The following is a 22,237-nucleotide window of genomic DNA, read 5'->3' on the forward strand; positions in this document are numbered from 1 at the left end:
TAGAGATAGGAACATACTGTGCAGGAAATGTGATATTCAGGTAGGGTAGTCAACGCAGCACTTGACTGTGTTTTAGTCTCTATAAATCAGTGAGATGTCTTGCAGCAAAACAGCAGAAATAAGGCCTCCAGAAAGCGCTCAAATATAGAGAAAGAAGAAACTTTATAAATCAGCTCAGCGTGCATTGAGGTCAGCGAGGAGAAAGGGACATTAGCATGAGAAGAGTAATTTGTTAAAATACTGCAGCCCAGAGAAGGAAAAGTAGGAACTGTTGGTTTCAGAGATCATGTGTAACGATTGCCAGACCGAGGACTTCCTTTGTTCTCTGTTTCTGACCTCCACTCATACTTCAGCTGTTCTGTTTTATATCTGTATGTTGTGGCTCCCAAATCCTCAGAGCTGAGCTCTTCTGCAGTATTTTTATGTAATACATTTATTTTAACGGCTTCCCTACATGGACTGTGTGCAGTTCTTTGGGGACAAGGCCATTTTTCAAAGTTAGTGCTGCAGAGACAAAAAAAAGTTAAAACAGATTAGAGTTTTGACTCTTACTATATATCAGGGAAATCTTACTGGGAACCTCAGACAGATGCACAGTAAAAAGGCTAAGCACGCTGCTTCTATGATATATTTGCCTGAAATTGCTAGAAGACTCACATAACTTTTCTCTGTTTGCACTTCAAAAATTGATTGCTTCACTTCTTGATCCAAAGTTTGAGCAGTTCAGGCCTGAAAAACTGCAAACCAAGGAGTATTGGTAGCTAATTATGTAATTGTGCTTGGTTTTGGTTTTAGCATATTTTGACAGCACATAAGTCACTGTAGTTTTTCAGAAAGGTATAATGGCAGAGCTCTGCTCCCCATATTTTAAGGCAAAGTCTAGCAATATGAGTATTGAACATCAGCTTAGCTGTGGTAGCTATCACTGTCAGTGTTTGCTCAGCTGACTGAAAGGATGTAAGGTTAAATTGCACAGACTGCAAGCCTGTGCACTGTAAAATCACACCATGTTTTGTTTATTATTGGCTAAGAGGGAGCACATGGAGAGTTACTGCAGCTCATCTGATATATGGTAAGTTGTTAAGCTTTGTAAGTCCGGAGTCCTTATTTTCTAATTTAGACTTGACACAGGAAATGGAAGACAATAATTAATGAGTGGAAGAGGAGATACGGCTTTACAATGGGGAGAGATTGTGAGATAACCTTATTACATATTTCACTGGATCTTTTACCAAACAGATGATAGATTCATTATGAAGTGTGCACAGAACAAAGGGAACCCTGACATTTAGAGAAGTTCTGCTCCGGAAGGCAGCCACAGAATTGGCATGATGGGTTTCCGTGACTTTTTTGCTCATTTTTGGGGGGTGAGGGAACAGCTCTGCGTCTATTAGACCTGCAAAATGTTGCAATAAGGGAGTTGGGCTGATTCAGAATCTGCTGAGATTTCAGTCTTGGAGCATTTTTCTATTCCCCAACCCCTCTTTTTTTCCATGAGGGAAAAGCTGCTGCTGCTTTTCGCTCATTGTTTTTTTTGTTTTGTTTTTCTCATTTGTTCATGGGGTAGGGGCATTTTTTCCTGATATGTTGTTGCTGCTTCAGAAGTGCCTACATACAAGCTTAGCTTCATTCAAGCAATGTGAACTTTTAATTTTGATGCTCTTTGCCATTTGCAGAATGTCTTACTCTTGTTCAGTTTAAAACCTTTAACCAGCAAAATCAAAAAACCTCAACTGCTACTTAAATGAGAGGGTCTGCACAACCTTTTGCCCTGATTTAAATAAAACTTCATAAAGTTGCACACCATTAAAATAGTGTCACTTGATATGCAGCCTACTATAGCTAGGCTTGTACTTGTATTGTCTTTGAATTGTATCTACAGTGAGATACAGTTGAAGCCTTTATTTTCAGTGATGTTGGAAAGGACAAGAGTTTAGGCGCTTATAAATTCAGAGTATATAGGTGCACTGGTGGCATCGAGGCAGCAACAATACTGAAATATCTCTGCAGGGTGAGACAAACCTCCACTTTGCTCAGTATCACATCTCAACCGTGTTCCCCGATTCTGCTGCTCTGGCAGAGCTCTCTTTGCAGGCTCTGCAGCTCCTGGGAAGTCTTTGGGAACAGTGGATGCTGTTTGGGTGTATTTGAGACTACTTAGAAGCTGACGCATTTTAAACTTGTTTCTCATTTAAAAACACGCAGATAACATCCAAACAAAAGGCTTCAGTGAAGCCTTTTTGCTTTGTCTCAAATGGCGTTTTTCAGAATTTGGGTTCAAAGGAAATTGCAACTTTCCGGTTTCATTCAGGAAAACATGAAATGTCAGATTTTTCTGTGGATCAGAGATTTTGGTATTCGTTCAGCTCAGCCAGCAGGTGAAGAGAAGCTTAACAGCAGCACATGAAGCTAGTGGTCACTGCAGTAATCCCCTGAGCAAAGAGCGCATGAAGCTGGAAAGCTCTGAAAGGGAAGTCAGAATGACCCTAACAGAAAACTTTTCCTGAAGGAAACCACATCTGTTCAAGCTGGCATGCAGGACTGTTCTCAGGAGGAGCAAGATGCAAAGTTCAAGGGAACTGAATGTGAAGATACAACATGACTTCACTGGCGGTTATATAATGAGGCTCAGAGTGAGGAAGCTCTTTGTTCTATTTACAAATCCCCGTATTACTGACAAGGAAACTTCAGAGGCCGGTTTCCAAAGAAAACAATGAGGAAAGAAAGGTGGGTTTTTCTTTGTCTTGCGGCTCCTATAAATCCCCTCCCATTTTGAAATGTGATTTTTTTTTTCCCCATGTGTAACCCCGTCGCACGTTTTGTAAATATAATTACAAAGCAAATCAAACATGGGAGTAGTAACTAAAAACACATCAAGGGACATTGAGCCTGTTTGTTTGAAAGCTCCACAGGTGTTGGTTACAGCTTTGAAACACCAAGGTTATTGTGTCTGAAGAATATTGTTTCAGCCACGAAGAGGTCAAATACCAGAGAGCATTCCTGGATATTAAGTAAGATTTAAGTCAGATTTGTTCCTCAAAAACAACCTTCTACTAAGGAGGATTATGAGCCAGCTCCTCTGATTCAAAAGCCCTCAGACTGAGAAAGCTCACAGTGGGATTGGAACGCCAGGAGAGAGGATATTAACAGAGGTCTGAAAATCATGAATAATGCAGAGAAAAGGAATAGGGAATGATTAATCACTACTTGTTATAGCACAAGAACACTGATTTTCATTTTTAAAAAATCACAGCTATTTTTCTGTGTAGCAATAGGCTCTCATTAAAGAGACTTTACTAAGCCGGTCTCTGGGACTCTGCCTCTACAGCTCAGACACTTTTCTTTACTCTTCAGTAAATATTTAGACTGAATGGTGCAGAGCTGTAATGATGTCTGGGAATTAACCCTTGGCACCTGCTGCTAAATCCATTCCGTGTGTTCATGGGTGAACAATTTTACTGTAAACTAAAACTGAGCTACAGTTCTAATGTTTTTATTGTTATTCAATAAATATCTTATTCTGCAAGATGTGACTTCTTCATCTTTAGCTATTAACAAGTTTCCATTTCATTCCCAGACGCTGCTGGGAACTACAAAGCAGGGATAGTCCTTCTGAGTCTTGTTCAGACTCCATTTCAGACATCAGGAGAGCCCTTTATCTCAGCTCTCTATCTAGGAAAATATTTACCCATTATAATGATCTAATCCCAGGAAGGGGCCAGGGCCATATTTTTCTCGTTTGTCTGCCTGTCTCATCGTAGGGTGAGGCTTGACACACCTTGACGCAGGGTGTGTACCAATCTGAGATCCTCATGTGGAGCTTGTGTCGGCATTGAACACCAGCGATGGCAACGAGTGCAGTGCTCTGGGCGGCCGTGAAAATGGCCCGGGGCTTTCTTAGTGCTTCTGCTTGTGAAGTTTGGCTTATCCCTAGGCACTCTGGTACCACATGTACCTCATCTAAGCATCTCCAGAGCAGAGCCAACACTCCTGAAGCAAGACTGAGTAGCTTCTTATTTGTACCTGAAGGTAAAGCATGGATGAAGAGGATGAGTAGCTTTAACTGGAAAGCACTGGAACCAGTCTAAGTGGGTTAAAGTGAGAGCAAAAAGGGGCCAGATGAAGTCTTGAACACTCAAAATGTTGAGCTGGCTCATTCTGCTGTGTTCCCACAAGCAAAGACTTAAATGGATTTCTGATCATAAGATAAGAATGGGAATGGTTGGTTCTGAACTTGCTTGTTGCTTTAAACACTCCTCTCTGATGCTATATACAAATACTTCAGGGATATAGGTCATTATCGCTGGTCAGCTGCCCAAAGGGAGAAAACAGAGGATGGTAAACAGCTGACATATGGGTGGAGCCAGCTCTTGATTTAATAGTGGAGAAAAGTGACATTTTTCAGCCTACGCTGGGTAAGATGTTGAACATGTTGAAATGGGTACCCAGAGTGGCCAGAAATTCAGCACACTTGAATTATGAGGCTGAAATGTAGGCAGGATAATGGGAATACCAACTGATTTTTTTTTCTTTTTTTTGCAGTGGATGTGGGCCTGAAAAATACAGGTGATTTCAGACTGTCATCTTTCCTGAATTTTGGGGGCGTCTCTACAAGTCCTGCATAGAACAGAAATTTGCAAGTGTGTTGTTTCGTATTTACAAGGTCAGTCTGGAGTGCTAGCCCTTGCTTGGTCCATTACTGAGCTACTGCAGCTGTGGTGATTGTGGTGCAACTGCATGTCTATAGTATCAAATGGGTAGCTGAAGTGCATGCATCCTAGGAGAGGAGAAAGAATATATTTAGGACAGTCCTACTTACAGATACTTACTAAGGCACCAGTGAGATCCTAAGGTTTCTCTGGTGCTACCATCTCAGTAATACCTGTGCATGTTCCTGTGCTTCCTAAAAAGTTATTTATACTGAAGGGGAGGAAAAAGATGGTGCCATTAGTGCACATTGACTCTCAAATTGTCTGCTAGATTAGAGATGAGCAATTTGGAAGAGATCTATTAACAATCTGGTTTAGCTCTCTGCAGACATTCCTCTCTAGCCGCAAGCAGCTCGTGAACAGTTCAACTGCAGCTCCAGTGCCAGGGATCTGTCACCTCACTGGCAGCAGGGCTATACTGGCTCCTTGGCGATCCAAATTCTCAATTGTGTGAGGAAATGAAGAAGTGGGGAGTGCTGAGCCCAGAACTGCTGGCGTGTGCTGGGTCTCTGCAGCGTCTCGTGGAGGAATGGTGCAGCTCGTGAGCAGAGATGCTGTCACCAGTCCCCATTGACCGTTCTCAGACCACTCCTGACTCTACTCAGTGAGATACGATGTAGGACCTCTGTGGCAACAAGCTAGGCAAAGATTTTGGTATGCAGATAGTCTGGTCAAGAAAGTTAATCACCTGGGCTATATTGTGCCTATAAAAATTTTTCATGCAGTCTATATTTGTATGTTATAAGGTAAATGGAGCTCTTACAGTAACTGATATAGGTAGTGATTCATTGCTTTATTATCCAAGTGTGTTCTCCCAGAGACTGGGAAGTGCTATTGTCTTTTTATAGTTGGTGCACTGAGGCACAGAGTTCCTGAGTCACTGGGGAAGGAACACTTGGAATAAATGTTTCTCATTAGAAAATGTTTATTTCTGAGAAATGATTCTTTCATGTTGTGTGTGTGGGAATGTCTCCATTTCAGCAAGACACTCTAGGAAACATTTTCTTAGAATCAGCATGGAATTTCTGGCCAAAATGATCTTCCTCTGTGACATGGTCAATACTGGGGTGGCTGGGAGACAGGTCAGTTCTTGCAGCTGAATCTGGCAGAATGGGGAATGAAAGAAAGCAGACCTGTGCCCTGATCCATGTTTGATTCTGGCATGGTGATTTGTTTTTTGTTGCGGGCTTTTTTTCCTCTATTACAAGGGGAAAAAGCTCTCTAAAACCATTGACAACTCCTGTTTTGGTCACACTAGAGAAGAGAAAAATTTCTAAACTCTTGAAGATATTGGCAAATGGGGGAAACTGTTTCCAGCTCAGCTCAATCAGCAGCTTTTCCAAGGTCCCACATCTGCTCTGTTGCAGAGTAGCAGATTTAACCCTGGCTCCCTACAAAGAAAATGATAGTGCACGTGCTGCCTGCTCATGTAGTTGAGTTATGGGCAAAACTGAAAGTCAAGAACCAGAGACCCAGTAGGAATGTCCTTTCTCTTTGGCTGTACCTCTATATTATCCTCTGTGTACGGGCTAGTCTGTCACACTGGCTACTCCCCTCAGCTTTAACCCTTTATGCTATGCTAAACTCTTTGCTTCCTTGGGGCTCTAAACTGGTTAGGACCTTTGCAGGAGATGGCTAAGGATTTTAAAGCATTCCATGGAAGAAGCCTCCTGAGTCAGTAAATCCAAATCTTTGCTATTGCACAAGACAGTATTTTGTAATGTGGGATTTTGGCCTTCCTACTCATCCTGAAAAGTCCACCTCAAATTTTTCTTATTTGGTGCTTAGCCAAATTGCACAGCTTTTGATTTCTTAAACTCTTCCCATTGATCTTTTAATATTCCCTCAAGTCTGCCCACAGCTTGTGGAAAAGGAGCTGTCCAGAGGTCAAGCAGAGAATTCCAGTTTTGTTCATGTGAAAGCTATCAAGAGGAAGATTGTAATAGCTCTGAGCACGTAGGCCATAAAGTCAGTGGCTTATGCTGCAGCATTATCAAACAATTCCTTTCTGATCTGCTGCCTATTATAGCTTTTTCTTATTAAAACAAAAAAAAAAAAAAAAAACAAACAAACAAAAAAAAAAAAGATTTATTCTTCCTATTTTAATTTTGGTTTCAACTTTTCCCATTCTTGTGAATTATTTCTCTCTTTTCCCACCAAGAAGAATCTAATTTTCTTTTCTCCTCCCTTCCTAACATTTCTTATCCCTTTAGATATGTCTGTACTACGCCCATCTCCCTTGGTTGCAGGAGTTAATATGTTAAATTCACAGCTGGCATCTTTACAGGACTGTACACAGATTTTTGTCCTGTAACTTTATTTACTTCAGAAAAAGGGCCCACAAGACTGATGTGTGAGGCAACATATTCAGAATATAGGTCTTGTAAATGTATTAATGAATATATGGGCTATAGGTCCCTGTGGAAATAAGAGGCATTCTTTTAATAAACAATGGAGTTTATCCAGTTTTTTTCCCTACTTAAATTATTTCCAGTACATTGACCAAAATGCTACCAGATTCAATAATATTTGTCTGTTTCTTGGCTTCTTACATACTTAGCTTTCTTTCTTGACAACAAATCCAAGATTTTTTGGAGCCGAAGTAGGGATGATGATGTGTTTTTGTTGTTGTTGCTCTTCTAACCAGCTGTCTCTGCTCATCTTGCTGTCACTAGGAGAAGACATCTGCTTAGAGCATTCAATATTTTTGCTTTGATATTCAACGGGGAGGTCAGACCTATATAAAAATGTCCCTCAAAATATTTACTACTACAAATGTTTCTTTTAAGATTTGAGTGCTTCTTTGTATATTCATGTGAATTCTTTAGTGTGTTTGATCAATTCTCTTTCAAAAAAATAGCCCTCGTTATTTCTTTCCTAATATTTGGATGTATGAGGCATTCCTCATTAGCAAGATATCCTGTAAGACACCAGACGGTGTAACACACAAAGCCTAGTGACTTCTGCTTTAATTACACCGCATTACCCTGGTGAGATACTATAAACTGCTTTTTTTCCCAGTAAATTGAAGCCCAGAGAGTATGTGAAGATTCTTAATGAAATTGTCAACTTTTTTTGCTAATTTTATTTGCTAATCTTATCAAATTTGATTAGAAAAATGGCCATGCAGTGGGGACTAGCTCTAGTTTTAGCTTGCCTGAGGTCATGGAGCACCAGGCATTTCTTTCTTTTAGGCATTAACAACAGTCCTTCCTCATTAATCAAAGAACCAATCTAGCAAAATACTTCAATCCTTAAATCTACCCCTGTTCAACAGAACACTTAAACCTAAGCTAAAATCTCACTAGACTGAAATCGGATTTTATTATGTCCTTAAAATTAAGTATGCTATACTGCCACATTGCGCAACTGCACTTTTCAGCACTGGGATTTAACAATTTTTCCAATGCTTTACTATTCTTTCAAAGTACAAAACAAGTGTAACTAAAACAAACAAATCTGGTGAACCATGTGGAACTCAAACGCGTACAAAGATGCAGAGGGGTTTGGTGGCACTCTCTCTGACACGCTCAAGGAAAGTAACGGGTGGTGGTAATGGTGGAAATTGTATTTCTAAGCAGCGAGGATACCCTTAGGGTCTGGCCCAGACTCGATCACTATGAGTGATCTATAATTTACTAATGCCTGCCAAGTACATGCCTCGCATTCCTGTCTAGACGCAGGCGTACCTGCAAAATGGAGAATGACAAAGCTTGGCCTGCTGCTATTCCTAGATTCCTTCTGCCAGTCAGCAAGTACGTGTGTATCTCTAAATCAGGAATACGTATCCTGTTCTGAAATGAATTAAGGCTTGCGGGTTGAGTCTTTTCTCTCCTGTCTGCCCAGGATCCAACCCAGTGTTTCCTCATTCCTTCCCCAATGCCACAGGAACGCTGTTGCTGAGGACTCGGGTTTTGTATAGGCTTCCAAGAATATCCTTCAATGACCAAAGGGTCAAATATGCTGCCATAGCGTGTCTTGATAGAAAGAGGCATCCTCACAGCAAACTAGGTGAAAAGTTCTGCGGTTTGGGACGGAGGAGCCTCCACGTGATCTAATGATAATTACATCTGATCCTTGTCTGGAAATTAGGTGGCAATTCTCCCAAGAACACGTTTAGTATGTTTTCCAGCCTTTCTGGCTTTTACCCATGGAAGGATTAGTTCACTGAGTGAGCAACTTCCCTGTTGTTCTGGAATTATTGCTCGTGAGGGAATATGTCAGATGCCCACAACTTAATCTGATTGCAAGTTGAAATGCAACGAAAAAGATCTAGGTTAGAGATAAGGAAAGCTTTTCTAATCATGAAGCACTCAAATGGATCACCTAGATATCCTTAGAGTAAGGTAGGCAAACCTCAGATATGGTTCAGACAAAGCTGACCCTGTCTTAAGACCAGAGGGATGAACTAAGATGGCTTGCACAGGGCTCTCCCAAGCCTATTTTCTGTGATTTTGTATCTGAAACCTCACCAAAAAGGATGGGCCAAAACTCTGAAAAGCAAACTTTTACTTGCTGCATTCTGGAAACTTTGCATGGAATCCCTCTGCATGTAGCCTGATCTGTGGTTTCTCTTTCTTGCAGAGGATAACACGCTGGAGCAGAGAACGCATGCGCGCTTCAGATTTATAAGGACTCCTGGAGACTGAGGGAGGTGAACTGACTGGTTTAAAATCATACAACACAGTAAAAGTAGGAACAGAGGCCAGGTTTCCAGGCTTCTAGTTATGCACTTTAACCACTAAAAAACTTCATTTCCTTGAATTAATATTGGCCCAAGCTGACTTTTGCATTACTGCCTCCTGAGTGGCCTGTGCAATGGAAGACATTTGCAGTCTTTTGCACATTACCAGTATTTTTTTTTCCCCAGGCAAAAAGCAGATTTTTGCAGCCAGTCTCCACACCTTACATTTTCTAATTCATTTCCAAATGTATGAGTTTGGTCATAATAGGAAACTGAAAAAAAATAGAAAATTCATTCTGTACTTGACAAGGAAGTGACAGCATGTTACTAAGGTATGGGACTTGGAATCAAGCTTCTTGTTGCTGTACAGTGAAAGTTCAGTCACAGTTTATCTACTTGCAGAATGGAGGTAGTAGTTATTATTTCATGCTCTGGAGGCCTAAGGCTTAAAACTTTTGCAATCATTGAAGGCAGCAGCTATGGATATGCAAAGTATTCCCTCTTCTGTTAACATTACTGGAAAATTGCTTGATGGATAAAGAAGCAATAATTATTGGATATGGAATAAGGGAAAAACAGTGCTTTGTCTCAAATGCTAAATGGAGAGCACTTGTCTCTAATCTTGGGCCAAACAGTCTCAGTTTTCAGACGCTTTCCTTGGGTACCCACTGATATTACACAAGCTCCACTGCAAGTTTAAATAAAACATCAAACAGAGAACAAAACACACATCAGTCCCTTTGTATATCTACTTCGCTGAAGCACTACGAATTATGACTCTGATAAGAGCCATGCCACTGAGATTGACAGACGCTATTGCCAGAAAGTCCCTCATGATGACCACTGGACCTCTGCTGCAGGAAATACTATCGTGGGTTTCCTTCAGAGTCCTGTTGAGAAGGTGCCTGACACTGCAGTCTAATGGTCAAAGCACTCAGCTGGAAGGAGAGACTTGAATTTGAGCTTGTGTTCAGGGTGTTGCCTGTTCTGTTTTGTTTTCTTGCAGCAGGAGCAATAGGTACGAGAGAGGTCTGCAGGTGAGAGTGCTGCCTGGGCAGGTGGGCTCTTCAGACCAGAGCGGGGGATTGAACCCGTGTCTACACGGCCTTATGCTGCCTGACTAGCGATGGTGCTACCTAGTGATAGTGCTGTCTCATCCACTGGCGCTTTAAAATACAGTCGTGCCTGTTTTTCACAACAGCCCGACATTGCGGAGTTACCGGCACTCCAGGGTACACCTACGAGATGGGGCCTGCGTGACTCATGCTATTCTGCTTTGTTTTTGGATCTCACCAGGGTTTAAACACAGGGTAGGCGGCTAGGACTAGGCTAGGGTATTTCTAGTCATTCTAGTCATAATGCTTAGAAAACTTGTGTGACTGTGACTGACAGGCTGATACAAATTTAGCTGGAGCACTTCTAAGATAGTATCTGGCCTCAGCTGTCCTTTCTGTCCCTTCACAGGAATTCAGCAGCCCTATAAAAGGGGGAAGCAGAACGGACCCAATGCAGAAAACTGAAGAAACCACAGGAGTGGCACCCAGAACTGAATGCGGGATGTGTTTTGCTTCCTCTGCTGTGAGGATGGCAGAGGAAGGGTTGCCCGTCGGGATGAGGTGGTATCTTCTGTGGTCTCCTCTCATCTCTCAGGTCAATCTGAGCAAGAGCTTGCTCGTTTTAGACACTTCCATAGCCAGGAGAAGAGGCGGTGCTGCATCACATCGCTCTATTTCAGCTCCTGAATTCTTTCAGGCACTTAATGTCCTTTTTTGGGTCCTTACGTGCAAACACTCCCTCCTCGGGCTGTCAGCGTGGATATTAAAGCTGGTAACGGTTAAGACTGTAAACACATCTTCTGAAAGTGCACAGCAAAGTCCTTTATTGTCAAAATGAAATACATTTAAAGTACTTAAAAACTCATCCAGAAATCTCTTTCCAAGTAAGTAAGTCTTGGCAAGTCTCCCCTCCACAGCCTGAATGCAATGTAACCCTTCTGTCTTCGCCTTCTCCTCAGTGCAAATGCAGCCACCCGACAGAAGACTGCAAATTTCTAACATAGCTATTTAAAGGGTAATATTCCACTATAAAAATAATCACACTCAAATCCAAATTATTTTAATTGAAGCCATTATAAATAGCCACAAAACAATCAAACTGAAAGAGATTAGAAAATAGGTTTCCCTTTCCCCTCTCCTTAGTATGCTTGACAGGTTTTGGTTTGATTCTCTGAGCAGGCAGCTCCTCTGTAACTCTAAAGCCTCGTTCAGCTCCCCCCACATCTTTTTGCATGTCCTGGTTGAGGAAGAAAAGAGGAAACTGTGCTTGAAAAAGTATCCCAAAGCAGCAGGGAGCCCTGGGCAACCTTAGGCCTTCAAACATCTTCGGCTAATCGCCCTTCAGCTTCCCCGAGAAGGTTGACTACCGCACGCGGCGGGGCCCGGGCGCGTGTCGGGGTCCGCCCGGGGGTGCGGGCCCGGGCGCCGCGGCAGCCGCGCGCCGAGATGCCCCGCCGAGGGCCGCCCCCGGGGGCAGCCCCGCGGCGCCCGCCCGCTCCCCGGCCCTTACATGGACAAATCTGCCTGCAGGGAAAGGCAGGAATTTGGGGCCTTGACGTCAGCCCCGGGCAGAGCGCAGCAGCCCGGCGGGGCGGGAGACGGCGGCCGCCGCTTTCGCTTTTTGTTTCGCGGGCGTCCCTCGGAGCCGGGGGCTCCCGGCGCACCCCCTCGGCCGGCGGGAGGTAAGGGCGGGGGGGGGGGGCGGAATGGGCCGCCGGGAGGGGTGCAAAAGGGAGGGAGCGCGGAAGGCGCTGGAGGAGGGATGCAGAGGGAAGAGTGCGGAAGAGGCTGGAGGAAGAGATGCAAAAGGAGGATGCAGAGGGAAAAGTGCGGAAGGGGCTGGAGGAGGGATGCAAAGGGGGCAGAGAGTGCGGAAGGGGCTGGAGGAAGAGATGCAAAGAGGGCAGGGGGGAAAGTGCGGAAGGGGCTGGGAGCGGCACGCAAGGGGGTCAGAGTGCGGAAGGGGCTGGAGGAGGGATGCAGGGGGGAGAACGTGGAAGGGGCTGGAGGAGCGATGCACAAGGGAGAGAGCGGAAGGGGCTGGAGGAGGCATGCGAGGGGGGCAGAGGGAAAAGCGCGGAAGGGGCTGGCGGCGCGGCCGCGGGGCTGGCGGGAAGCGGGCGGGGGCGGAGCGCGGCGCCGGGCGGAGCGGGGCGGGCCCGGGCCCGCTGCGGGCGCGGCGCCGCCCCCGGCCCCTCCTCCCGCCGCCGCCTCCTCCCGCCGCCGCCGCCGCCGCGCTCGCCGCCTCCTCCCCCCCGAGGTACTGTTGCAAATAATAACTTGCCCCCTTCCCCTTCCCCCCGCCCGCCGAGGCAGCTGTGCAGCAGCTGGAGCCCCCGGCCGGGGCGGGGAGCGCCCGCGGGGGCCGCGCCTGGCTCCTCCTCTCCGCCCGGGGCGCCGCGGGGGGCGGGGGCAGCGCGGGGGTCCCCGCGGCGGGGCAGGGGGGTCCCCGCGTCCCCGCTCCCGCGTCCCCCCCCCCCCCCCAAGCCCTTCCCTCCGCCCCGCGCCGCGGCGCGCGGCCCCGCGCGGGCTCCCGGCCGCAGGTGCAGCCGCGGCCGCGGGCGGGGGGAGCGGCCGGGCCGCGCCGCGCCGCGCCGCGCTCCCGCGCTGCGGCCCCGCGTGGCACCTTGCACCGCGCGGGACCCCTCGGCCGCGTAACAATAGCGAGTGCGGTAACAATAACAAGTTGAGTAAAGCCCTGGCACCCTTTGTGCACCAGGGGAGGCCCACCCTTCCCAAACAGGTAAGTACGTAAAAATTTCCCACACTCTTACGTCACCCAGGGCTTTTCTTTTTTTTTTTTTCCCTCTCTTTTTTTTTCCTTCTTTTTTAATTTTTTCCCTCCCCTTCCAAACCGGTAAACGTTCCCCCTGCCATTGTTCAGGAGCAACCTCCACGCCCTGGGGCTGTTCGCCGGAGCGCTGCCCCGGAGCGGGAGGTGTTGCTGGAGAAAACTCCCGCGTGATTGTGCTGACTGCGCTGTACCCCAAGGTGCAGTTGGCCCCGCTGGTGAAATGAGTGGTGGAGTCTTCTGCTTTCCTATATTTTTTTTTGTTTGTTTTGTTTGTTTCCATGCCCGTGAAAGCTGCCTTTTGGGCCCAGTTCTTCAGGTGTTTCTGGAGTTGAGTTCCTGGCTGGTATCTCTCTCCCATATTAGGTGACTGCCTTTGGTTACACAAAAATTCAGGGGCTTGATGGTATCATCAAAGTTTCTGTGTCCAGTTTCCTATGCATCCACAAGACCGTGGCCCCTATGGAGAAATGTTTCTGATCTGCATGGGATTTGAGGTCTCACCTGAAAGTCCTTAGTGCTGGAAGCTGGTCTAGATTAGAGAGTTTCTCTGCTTTCTGGACCCACTTCCCTGTGTGTTTGTGCTCACATCTTCCGGGAATGATTTCTGGGCAAAATTTGAAAGAGAGCAGGGGGTTGCTGAAAGACTGAGAACTGAGTGAAGTAACATGTAGTGACTGATAAAGTATTTACAGATATCTGTGTATTAGGAAGGCAGGGGAATTCTTGGAAGTTGAGAATGGGACACATATCATTTCATTTATAATCAGCAACAGAACTTCCTTTGCACAGGAAAATGCTAGATACTGTCCTGTGCGAAGTGCATCTCTTGGCCCAACTGCTGTGTAGCACAAATAGAGCAGTGAAGTTTAGGAATACAAGGGACTTTTTTGATTTTCTACTCCACACCCTTGCGGTAGTAGGACTGGTCCAGACGAGGTTAGATGATACGCTAGAATTTGGCTTCTCTCTTGAAAATAATGTCTGCACAAGGATGAAGTATTACTATTGAAAATTTTTTCTTGGACTGTTGGCCTACTCTGTCCCCCTACCCTCAACATGACATTTCATCCTATCACTCCTAATTTTAATAGCTCTGTTATTCCTCTCTTTCAGTTGCTTAGCCTTTGTTAGCTGTTTTTTCCCAGGCGGGACTGGCTATCAACAGGTGACCGTGTGGGTGGTGGCCGTAGGGCACCTGAGGCAGCAAGCTGCGATCCTACATGTAACCCTGCCTGGAGCTTGGTGGCAAAGTAAGCGCTGGTGCTGCCAGCGGGCCTTCAGACCTGCTGCGTGCAGACTAGGCTGTCCTCTAATGGTTGAGTGTTTCAAATGAAGTTTTCCTTTAATTGTTTTCTTCAGGAATTTTTTTTTCCACTTTCCTCTGAGTCAGCTTGTATTGGTTGTTCTTGGAAAAAGCTACCAGATCAGGTGGGCACCTGATTCAGGACGGTAGCAGCACTAGATCCACATTGGTAAAAGTGCTGGGAACTCTCCTTGCCTCTTGATGCCCTGCTGCTCCTCGTAGACTCTCCTCCCAGCTGCTTGAGCTGTCTGTCTGCTCGTATTATGCTCCTGGGAAATCTGTCCTGCTGTCTCTAGCTCGCAGTGTTTCGCTTCATGGTGCTTCAGACACCTTGGTGACACAACTGAGTGTAGTTTTCCAGGCCCACTGGAGCACACGGGTGCTGAGGGTCGCTGCAGGCCTTTTGGGGACATCTTGGCTAGAGAGAAGTGTCTGGTGGCAGATAGCAGGTACATGATTTTGTTGGGCCTAGGCCGTGCTGTGAAAATGACCCCCTTGTGCTGGGCGCGCTGCGGAAGTGCTCGAGCGATCTGGCAGTCAGACCCACCGCATGGGCTTTGTGTAGAGCCCCTTGGCACGTGGGCAGCGCATGGGTCCGGTGTGACCTGCTGTCCCGTCGTCCAGACGTCCTGGACAGAGAAATACGTGGCTCTCATATTCTGCCCGGATGAAGTCCTGGATGGAAAGGGAGGCCGCGTCCAGGGAGATCAGACACGCACTAGCCAAAACGGTATCTCGTTGATGCTTTTGTAGGCGCAGCCCTGAGCCGCAGCAGATCGCTACTGTTTTAAACTACCAAGTGTCTTGCTGTCTAGGTCTGTCAGAGTTGCTGTGCTCCAGACTTCTCCCCCGTCGTTGAACAGATGTGTCTTCAGCGTGCGAGTCTCGATTGCCAGTTATGATCAGTACTGGCTGCCACCCTTGTAAGCTGTCTTGGCAGAAAGGCTAGAACCGAACTATGATAGAAACTTCAGTTCCCGTCTTGCTGAGGAGAGATTTGTCCCTTTGGCATCAGAGCAGGGATGCTGTGGAGTGCGCCTGGCTCTTCCAGTTCTGTATGTTCCGATCCCTTTAGTTAGTCATTGCTCAGACTAACAGCTGTCCAGTGTTTGGGGATAAAAGTATCAAGTGGTACTGTTTGGGACAATCTTGTGAAGGTAGGGCTGTTGCATGAACAGCTTCTCTAGATTGATGGGCCAACAGTGTTTTTCAGATCCAATATCCCAACAGCCACAATTAGATATAAGAAATCTGGGTTCCTGTGCAATTTAGCTACCTAGTGTCACAAAGACTTGCAGAGCATATCAGATCTCAAAGCTGCATTTCTCTGAATCTCAGCTTTTACTGTGCTGTGCTTGTGAGAGGTAATGGGTTGCTGTCTTACTAGAATCAGGAGCCATTAATTTTCAAATACTGTAAATCCAGATTCAGTCTTGCATCACTTGCCAAAACTCTTGTTTCTCTAAGTTACATAGGAGCTGAAGTTCAGAGCTTGAACGTTGCTGTGTAACGCCTCAGAGCTTTATCCTTGAGTTTTGCAAGGCACAAAATAGTATTGGCTACAGTCTTAGTGGAGTTGAAGTGCTTTTAAATATAGGATGATCATGAATATATATTTTTAATTACAGCTTATAGTGCAAATATTAGTATGGCAGACCATGGTCAGAGCTGAGACACCTGTTACTTGATTTCAAGCCTGACTGTTGCCTTGTTTGTTGAAATTACTATTTATGTTAACGTGTAATATCTGACTGTAAAACTTAAGTGACTCCCTTCTGCTTTGTGAAGTTTGCTGTTTTCAGTAAAAAAAAAAAAAAAAAAAAAAATAAAGGGGGGGGCAGGAAGCTGGAAAACCTGAGGAATTTTGATCAACAGGTTGGGATTGCGCCTATACAAAGGATGCATGCATTAGGAAAGGTATCACATAAGTAATGAATACTGTCGAAGGAGACTCTGTTCCTCTGCACTAATGCCTGTGAGATGTAGGCGCCACGATGGAAGTGCCTGATTCAAAATGAACAAATACCTTTCCGTGTAAACATGTGATCGAATGTTGGAATTTATCGTGCAGAACATTGCCAAGGACAAGAATATACCCAAGTTTGGAAAGAAGACAGGACAATGCCATGAATGTCAGGTACGTTCAAAGTTACACCAGCGAATAGTAGTGGCTCTTAGAAATTTCATAAACATCTCATTGTGAAGAGGAGAACGTTTCAGACAGGTTTCTCTAAATTATCTCTTGCTGACTCTAGCTGGAGAAAAGCACTAGCCTGGGTGGATGACAAATTGTTTGCAATAAGACAGTTTCCGTGTGTCTGTGGAAACATATACCCTGAGGGTGACCACAGTAGTTTCTCTATTCGTTTGCCCATCATGGTTATGTGAACAATGCATACTTAGTGGCGTTTCGTTCCTAGTCAAGTGTCTGAAAGCCTGACCCACACAGCTCTGCGGTTCTCCTAATGAGCTCTCCCTGCCCTGGTGTGGTGCCAGACGGCACCCACGGACATGCTGCAGTGCCTTCGTATGGCTGGCCTGTCCTGGTGCTGCGCCGGGCTGGGAGCTGCGTTTTTGCCCCAGGATGCTATCTGGTCATCTCTGCTCTTGAACCCTCTGGGCTGCTAACTGGTCATTTCTGCTCTTGAACATGCAATTTGTGGCTGCCTAAGGTCTCGCGTGACTCCAGCAGCTTTGTTGAACCCTTCAGGTGAGGGCGAGGCTAAATGCTCATCCCTGTGGATGCATTAAGAAGTTTTAAAGAAGGTGACATGGTGATGACAAAGAAATATTCATGTGCTTTAGGTACATCTGTGCCTTTAAATACATTACTTTTTCGACATTGAGAAAGCTTCAAGAAAGCAATATGAATACAAATTCTTGTGTATGTGAACTGCCAGAAGCATGGGATTCAGCACCCGTGCTTGTTATCTATGAGCAAGAAAATGAGAATATTACCTGTTTTGGTCCTTCCTAGCCTGCTTTCTTACCCCACTAACTTCATTATTTTCCTTTGTTCTCACTCTTGTAGTAGGGTAATTCTGCTAAAAGCTAGAGAGCTTACTGGAACTGTTGCCACATTTGAAAAGCAGGCAGGAGTGGGGGAGATGGAAACCACAGCTTATCTAAGGATGTGGGTTATCTGAGGGACGGATTTGCAAGGAACAATACCTTTAAAGAGTGTGGGTTACATGTATGAAAACGTAGGTTCAATACAATGGTTCCAGAGGAGGGATTGGAAGGAAAATGTCGCAGTCAACTTTCACATGTAAATTGAGTCTGTAAGGGACAGTGTCAGTGAACTATGAAAAGGTCTATTTTCTTTATATTTTTTTTTATTTTTTAAAACTTTTTTAGTTGGGGAGCTTTTTGTTTTGTAAAATAGAAAGAAACAGAGAAAAGAAAACAACAAATCAAACCGAAAACCACAGACCAAAAAAACCCCATAAAGTTTAAAAGCTTTTGACGGCTTATGCCTGCCCAAGAAATGGGAGTTAGCTGGGTGCAGGGCTCAGCTTTTTCTATTCTTCCTACTTCTGGGCACGGCAAGGCAGGTAGTAAACCAAATATGAAAAAAACGCTACCTACACCTAATTGTTGTGATTAAGGTTACTGGTAAAGACACTTTGATAGAGATTCTGCCTTAATCTCAAAGAGAGTTAGTTTCGATCACGTTCTGAGCAAGTGCAAGAGCTGGCATGAAAACGATCATTTTAAGTAGCTGTCAGCATCTATATGTCATTTTAGATTGTCAGTATCTGTTGTTGGGATCTGTGGGTGACAGTGACACACGTGTGAGTCACTCATCAACACTCCCAAACTATCGCAATATGCTCAAGAAAGGAAAACAAACATCGGTAGAGTTGTGGGCTGCTGATAACCTTTTCTTAGAAAAAGATACAAGCTTTTGAGCATTAAAAACTCCTAATGAGGGCATTTTCTGTAGCCCCTGATGCCATAAAAGAACTGTGTAATACAGTGTTTTCCCAGTAGCAGCATGTTTGGGACCAGGTTTTGGCTCCAGCTAAGGGTGGTAGTGCCCAAGGGTAGGGTGGAGTCTTCTTGGACATGCTGACCCTCTCCTTTAACATTTCTATGTCTTTGGATTATGTTTGCAGTTGGCTGGAAGAGCACTTCTGTAGGGCTCTGGCCTGGTCTGGACTGGTGGATGTTTGCCTGGCGCATGCGTTCAGTCCTGGACTAGCTCCAGCTTTCCCTGCGTGAACCCCCATAAATCACTGTGTCCTCTCTAGTGCCCTTGTTTATGGAGCAGCAATCCTTATGTTATCCCAGGAGCATTTGGATGGTATGGGCTGTTCATGCCAGAGCACAGATGAGAGCCTAAGGCCCAGCAGAGAAAAAGAGGTGTTTATGGAGAGGGCTGTTTGCTGCAGCACTAATCCCAAGTCAGTATGACGCACGCCTGCACTCAGATGGCTTCATCTGCCCCAGGGGAATTTTGGAGGTAGGATACTTCATGGTCTCTGCAGGCGTCATGCCAACTTTGGTTCTGTGTGACAGCTCCTGTTAGCCCTCTTTGGGGTTTCCAAGGCTGGCTAGGTAGAAAGGATCCTGCTTCGTGCATAAAAGTGAGTTTGTGACTTGAGCATCCTCTGAGTAGGTGCCATTCAACACTGTCTTCCTCTCTCTACTGCAGCTGCCTGGTGATGCTTCAAGGCAGGCAAACTTCTACCAAGTCTTGGATGATTGTGCCACCAGTGGAATAGTTAGTAGAAATTTAATATGGCCATTATCTCTATGTAATAAAATATCAACTAACTTGCCGTAACTATCTTGTTTAATGTCTATTAAAAGCCCTGCATACTTCATTCGCTGGGTGAAATTTAATAGAAGTCTGGCTAAGCATTTATTGCTTATTTAATTTAAAAATAAGTTGATCACCACAGTTATTAACAGGCACTGAGGATTTAATTAACATTCAGTAAACTACCCTGTTAGCTCTGAATTATGCAGTCAGATCTTGTTTTTGCATCAATTTGTAACTTCCCCTCCCCACTTTTAAGCCAGTGGATGGCACTGTCAGGAGCTGCAGCTGTTTCCTCCTCTTCCTCTGTGCTCCTGATCTCTATTCCAGCTGAAGAGCATCAGCCAGGGCTCTACAGCTGGGCATCATAATACTGCTGAGTAACTTGAGTCTTGCTCCTCTTGGTGGCCTCCCTGGTGGTCTGGCCAATTTGGTAGAGGCAAGAAGAATGGAGGAGGCTGATAGATCATGCCAGAGACTTTTAAGGGGAGTTGTGGCTGTGGAGCCTGATGGGGTGGATATGGCTGCTTTGCACAAGGAGGCAGAAGCAGTCCAATTTGAAGCCTTAGTTATGCATAGCAGAGAAAACTTAAAATACATCCTCCTGGGCTCTCTCAGCAAGGTAGCTGGCAGCATGAAACTCTTGTCTGTGCGTTTTTTGAAGAGAAGGCTGGAGTGTTTCACAGGTGACTTGCAGCCAGTCCTGCTGCGGTTCCTGTGTTAATGGTACCCCCACTGCTGTGGTTTATATCTCAGTAATGTGCCTGTGCATCTTTGATGTGCTGCATGCACTTACCCAGAGGAACTCTGTGTTTCAGCAGTTTATTACCTCACCTTAACAACTTGAATTACTCCACTTAATGAAGCAAGCTTGAATGAAAGTGAGGGTTTTCCCAGACAGTGTGCTACGCGTGGTGGCTGGGTTGGGAGAGTGATTGGATTAGCAGCTGATAAGTGGTTGTAACTCCAGCTGCTGCATCTTCCCTGCCTTACTAGCTCCAGCATCAGCAGCATTTGTGTTTCAGTGCAGCCTGAAGGCGATCAGCTGGCTTGAATTTAACACATCTCATCACTTGAGGGTAGAGACTTGATTTGCTTTTCCTGGATGTGGGCAAATCTTGGGATATACCTCAAACTACTACTGTGGCCAAGATGAGCCTTTAAGCTGGATTTCCCCAGAGAAACAGATAGTGATTGCAGAAGCCATGTGGCAGTTCTGTAGTTAATTATGAGCAACTTGGTTAAGATAATATTATTAAAATTGCAAGGTCCAAGTGCTCTGAAGTTACTAAATGCCAGAATGAAGGTTATTGATGAAACCTTAATTTGCCCCCCCTGCAAGTGGGTGTTATGATATAGCCACTTAATTGCTAGAGCACCTACTCTTTGTACACAGAATGGAAAGTAATACTTAATGAGCAGCTATTCATTTTTTTTTTGTGTGCAGTGTCTAGCCCCAGGCCTTATTTACTACATACTATTCGAACTGAGGACTGAATACAAAATTAATAATTTCCTTTTGTGCGTTTCTGGGGTGCTCTTTCCTCTTTCATTAGAGCACTTTGCAAGTCTGGATCACTTTATTTTTGTAGTGCCCTCCCAAGGTGAAGTAAAATTATTCTTTCTGTTTTACTGTTGGGACACTGAGGCTTGGACAGAAGTAAAGTTGGGAGTTTCATGTCATCCCTCACTGAAATCCGGGAGAAAAAAGCCAATTAGGCCAAGTGTGCTCTTTGGTGTGCAATCTAACTCATAATCAAATAGAGAAAAATGGTTGAAAGTATTATTTGCAATTACAATCTGAATTTAGCATCCTTTCTACCCGATTCCGGAGCTTTCTCTGAACTGCTTATTGCAGTTATGCCTGTCTTCACAGTCAATCTCCCCATCTTTTCCACTTTTACCTGCCTTTTATACGTTATCATTGTTATCCTTGACTGTAGGACAAGGACTGTATTTATCTTGCTAGGGTATTGAGGTGCCTAGCTGAGTAGGCAGGCTGGTCTTTGTCTATGGCATTTAGAAACCAGGGCAGTTTAATGCTGTTGAATTTGAAATGTGATAGTGGAGAGGTCCAGAAAGGAACCAGAAAAATGGTTAAGGTCCAGACAATATTTATATATAACAACATATTTCAAGGACAACAGTAAGGATAGTAGAGACTTCTTATTATCTGCTATGTACTTCCTGCTGTTCAGTGGCTTGTTTTCCTGTGTACAGTAAGACTGTTGTTTTTAGTGTAGTTTAAGCTGTCTTTAGTGTCTCGTTTTGCCTTCCCCAGCACAGTTCCATTTTGGTTCTGTTTCAGAGGGTCCATTTCATACTCGGCTCAGAACAGAGCTTGGGAAACACAGCGTTAGATCTTTTCCATTTAAGGAGGGCTCAGTGAGCCTCAACATAGTAAGTCTGAAATTCAAGTGTATGAGTAATCCAGTGGAACTTGGTGCAGCTACTAGTGTGCAAGTGATTGTACTTTCTCGAACCAGAATTGTAACTTGCTTCAAATATAGACAGATAGGGAAGAAACCGGGGCAAAAGGATTAAATTATCTGGTTGGGAAAGTCCAGTTTCTTTTCTTCTGCTTTTGTTTTGCAGAACAGCAGTAGTTTCACTGCAATAAATAGGCATCATCATGCAGGGCAGATCATATTATTAATGAAGCAGACAAGTTACAAATCTCCAAGAGTGGTAATAAGCGACGAATGGTGGGGCAGAAGTGTTTTTGAGAAGTTAGGAGTAATGTCTTGCACCTCTGTGCTACTGAAGGGATGAGTACAGTGTTCTTGGCATGTAAGGCCTCTTTCAATATCTTCCTAAGCATAAGAGAATTGGGAATGAAGCCAGAGCAGCAGGTGAACTAAAAACAATATAAATCAGCATGTCACTCCAAAGCACTCTGCCCACCCAGGTATTCAAAGTGTCTGGGT

The 22,237-nt window shown here is 45.0% G+C and overlaps 1 protein-coding gene and 1 long non-coding RNA gene across 8 annotated transcripts in view; both read left to right on the top strand.

The window, feature by feature from the left end:
* Nucleotides 1-2,322: 2,322 nt before the first annotated feature.
* LOC134144328 (uncharacterized) lies at nucleotides 2,323-9,644 on the top strand. The gene is made up of 3 exons (XR_009959328.1): nucleotides 2,323-2,727; nucleotides 4,543-4,663; nucleotides 9,294-9,644. It is a non-coding gene; the product is annotated as an uncharacterized LOC134144328 (long non-coding RNA).
* Nucleotides 9,645-12,079: 2,435 nt separating this feature from the next.
* The window catches only part of LPP (LIM domain containing preferred translocation partner in lipoma), a 354,330-nt gene continuing 344,172 nt past the window's right edge, over nucleotides 12,080-22,237 (top strand). For 5 of the 7 annotated variants that reach the window (XM_062582810.1, XM_062582812.1, XM_062582813.1 and 2 more), the window contains exon 1: nucleotides 12,660-12,708. The gene's annotated coding sequence lies outside the window, so the exon portion shown is untranslated. Of the gene's footprint in view, nucleotides 12,131-12,659; nucleotides 12,709-13,160; nucleotides 13,192-22,237 lie in introns of those variants that run through there. The other 2 variants (XM_062582808.1, XM_062582807.1) reach the window with 2 other exon arrangements.

Source organism: Rhea pennata, chromosome 9 (genome assembly GCF_028389875.1).
Source record: "Rhea pennata isolate bPtePen1 chromosome 9, bPtePen1.pri, whole genome shotgun sequence".
NCBI classification, from domain to species: Eukaryota; Metazoa; Chordata; class Aves; order Rheiformes; family Rheidae; genus Rhea; species Rhea pennata.